At 38.0% G+C, this 4,209-nt stretch overlaps 1 pseudogene; it reads right to left on the bottom strand.

The window, feature by feature from the left end:
* Positions 1 to 368: 368 nt before the first annotated feature.
* LOC108287545 overlaps positions 369 to 4,209 on the bottom strand; it is a 12,446-nt pseudogene continuing 8,605 nt past the window's right edge.

Genomic DNA, 4,209 nt, shown 5'->3' with positions numbered 1-4,209 from the left:
GAGCCAGATTTCCTGACTCCCTGTCTCAGCCCCCTTCCTTTCAGTTGAATGGGTGGTGCTGTCTCCCAGGCATTCCAGGTGCCAGTAAAAATGGCCACCCAGACTTAGGTGAGCTTCTGTGCACTGCACCGACACAAGCTGAAACCGCTGTGCTGAAAACTCATGACGCTTTTGGGCCCAGGTATCTCCTGGTCTGTGGGCAGTGAAAACTTGTTTGGAAATGCAGTGAGCACTCAACCCTCTGTGTTGCTCTCGCTGGGAACTGCACTCAGGAGCTGTTCCTATTTGGCCATCTTGGGTACTCCCCCACAACCTAACATCTTAAAAGTTGTACCCACAGAGTTGGCTTCAGCCACCACCCCATCTTCTCATTCCCCTTGATCTGGGCCTGGGAAAGTATGACAAGCTCTGTTTCCTAGCAGCTGCTGGTCTGCATTACCACTCAGTAAGTTCCCTAAGTCATAAAGACCCAATACCACTTCCCTATTCCTCAAAATGGACCATATTCCCCATGTGCCCTTTTCATCTGTTATACATTTCCATAAGATGACACAACCAGTAGCTACCCTATGACCTCAAAGTGATGTTTACAAACTCGCTTCCACTTTAATTCCAGAAGTGTTCCCCATATTTTTTCAATAGGTTGTGTCTACCTCTCTGAGAAGAATGCCATCATCACGTTTCTCTGTCTCCACATCCACCACAAAGCTGGCTGCCTGGTTCATTCCTCTGGATCATGAGACTCTTTCCCTCTTATCTCAATTAAGTGGTCAGAATGCTGTATTTGAAGCTTGCAAATGGATACAAACTTCTCAGTGAAGACTACTTCTCATTGCATTAAAGAATCCCATCCCACTCATCAGAACCAAGACAGCCCTGTGTGACAGGACCTTGGGTGGAGAGAGTGCTGAGAAAGTTGCAGCCACAGCACAGGCCAAGGAGAAGGGTTGTATGGAATGCAGAGCTGAGGGGGAAGAGACGATGAAAACCTAGAAATACTTAGAAAACAAAGCAGGCAGAACTACATCTCCTAAATTCACAGAGCCAATTGTGCTGCCTGGGTACAGATGTCCTCTCTTTACATGGAGAAGCAATGTCAATTCTTCATCCTGGATGTTTCAGTCTGTTACCTGGAGCTGCAAATACATTCCAATAGGAATACATTACTACTAATTCTGGAGCATCGAATAAACACCCAGCATTGTCTTGGTTGTTAGTTTACTCCATATACATGCTCAAACAATCCCTTGATTCATGAGGCCTCACAAGTTTTCACCTGATTAAACTGTTGCAGTATAGTCAAAAACCTTATGAGGCTACATATAAAAAGTGAATGGAACATTAAAAAATGGCTTCAATACAATTCTTCAATTGAGAAGGAAAAAATGGATTGTATACATGAAATAAAATGTGATTTGGCTGGGGGAGGGGTGGCTCACACCTGTAACCCCAGCACTTTGGGAGGCTGAGGCAAGCAAATCACCTGAGGTCAGGAGTTGAAGACCAGCCTGACCAACATGGAGGAACCCTGTCTCCACTAAAAATACAAAATTGACCAGGAGTGGTGGCACATGCCTGTAGTCCCAGCTACTCCGGAGGCCAAGGCAGGAGAATCACTTGAACCGGGGAGGCAGAGTTTGTGGTGATCCAAGATCACACCATTGCACTCCAGCCTGGGCAACAAGAGCAAAACTCCATCTCAAAATAAATAAATAAATAAATAAAATAAAATAAAATTTACTAAACTTACCATGTAATTACATCTTTCAATTAATATCTGAATAACATTAAATTTCATGAAAGTTTCCATTGGCAGATTATATAAACAAAAGTATTAGCAGATAATATAAACAAAACTTCATAAGTGCTGGAACATGTAAATCATATAATAGTTCTTAATAGGTAAAAAACACAGGACTTGCACTAAGAGAGCCATATTTTTGAATAAACGAATTCAATATAGAGACCATCAATTTATTTCATTATCTGTGAGGTTTCTAGTTTGCTAGTAAAACATCAACTCTTTTGAAATAATCTATTTTGTTCCAATATTTTCTGTTTCTTCTTCTCATTCTCAAGATAGAATTTCTCTCTCTCACACACACACATTCACTAGTTGTTCCATAGTGTTCATACTCCTAAACCTTTGTTTGGACTTAGATTTTTGTATATTTGTTATTGTAAACAAAATCCAAAACTCTCTCTCCCTTTCTGTCTCTGTCTCTCCACATATGTGTGTCTGTGTGTGTGTGTGTCTATTTTTTGAGATGGATTTTCACTCTTGTTGCCCAGACTGGAGTGTAATGGCATGATTTTGGCTCACTGCAACCTCTGCCTCCTGGGTTCAAGCAATTTTCCTGCCTCAGCCTCCCAAGTAGCTGGGATTACAGGCATGCACCACTATGCCTGGCTAATTTTTGTATTTTTAGTACACAGGGTTTCTCCATGTTGGTCAGTCAGGCTGGTCTCCAACTCCCGACTTCAGGTGATTGGCCCACCTCAGCCTCCCAAAGTGCTGTGATTATAGATGTGAGCCACCACACCCAGCTCTCTGTGTATATTTATAGGCCCAGAGTAGTGGCATGTACAAAAGACATCATAGGATCAAATGTGAGGGAAGATTCCAGTTTACTATTACGCTCCTATAAAATTTTTATTATAGCCATCATAATATCCCAGTAGTTACAACACAATAAAAGAATAAAATGTAACTAAAGGAATTAATATTCTTGAAACTATTTAGAGTTTAATACCACTGGAAATAAAAATTGCTAGAGATGGCACTATATTATCCAATAGTACATTATTACCATATGCTACCTAGAATCTTAAGCAAGGTTAATAGGTTGATATTTTTGTGGGATAACATGTCATTCAATACACAACAGTGTTAAAAAATTAAAACCATTTAGTTTTATTTGTTAAAACAAAGGAAGTCTACATATAGATTAAATAAGGCATTTCAAAATCTACTGTAGCCTCAAAGGTTAAAATGCAGATTACAAACCCTCACAAAGCATTCGTCTTTCTGATACCATGGTCTATGTAAAAAAATGGGTTTTCTTTTTAAAACAATTCTGAGGGTATTTAGAAAAATGGGTTTACAATAAATCTACATCCTGATGAGTCATATATGAACATCTCTCTCATCTCTGTGAAGATTTCTTCATTGCTACTATAACAACTAACAATCAGGGCTTCCAACTATTTCTACTATGAAGATGTCTCAGAAAAGCCCAGCCTTTTCTCCCAACTGATTGGTAAAACTATTTATTTCCAAAACTCAGAGTGTTCCTGTCTCATAATTTAATGCAGAAGAATTGTACCCTGAATACCTGATTCGTGCACGACTTACAGCACTGTTATATGTCAAAAACTAAGAGTATCCATATTCATTTGGATTTTTCAACCTTAATCTTCCATGTGAATGAGGTTCACATAAATATAGAAAAGCCCATAGAAGCTTGTAGGTAGTACAAATCCACTGCACACTTGTACTTAAATGTTTCAAATGAAGAAAAAGCATCAGGTAATTTGAGAGTTTAATTACATCAGTAATATTTGCTCAAATAATTTCAAATACTGTCATTACAAAAAAGTACACAGTGAACATATCTATTGATCCATCAACCTCTGTTTTTGAAACATACAATTAAATTATTTTATTGTCTGAACTTTGGATTATTCTTCATAATAAACGCCCTGATTTAAAGAAATGTATACACCAGTGTGAGTTTCTTAGTTCTTTCTAGGGTGATTAATCTGATTTTTATTTTCATTTATCAAATTTTCAGAGTTGATTTTTAAAATTATTTCCCACATTTATTGCACCTGTAAAGTTTCTTTCCAGAAAACTCTCTGGTATTGTTTAAGGTGTAAATTTTGGATGAAGGTCATTCTACAATTATTTCATTTGTAGGGGTTTTCACTCATAGGAATTATCTGTTCAGTAAGATTAAAGAATCAAAGGCTTTGCTAACTGCTTTATAATTTTTTTCCAGTCTAGTTACTCTGGTGTCCTGTATGGTATATAGCTGTACAAAGGTCTTTTCAAAATAACTATGTGCATGAGATTTTTCTTCAGTACTTATTTTCTAATGTTGAGGGAGTTGTGAGCATGAGTTGAGGGGTTTGCCACATTTTTTATGTTTGTATTTTCTCTCTGCTATTCTTTTGTGTTAGTAAGGTTTTGCACCTTTTTTTTTTTTT

The sequence above is a fragment of the Cebus imitator genome, unplaced genomic scaffold (genome assembly GCF_001604975.1).
Source record: "Cebus imitator isolate Cc_AM_T3 unplaced genomic scaffold, Cebus_imitator-1.0 Scaffold347, whole genome shotgun sequence".
In the NCBI taxonomy this organism is placed as follows: Eukaryota; Metazoa; Chordata; class Mammalia; order Primates; family Cebidae; genus Cebus; species Cebus imitator.
The sequence above is the reverse complement of the archived record's forward strand: the minus strand, read 5'-3'. Positions and strand labels throughout refer to the sequence as shown.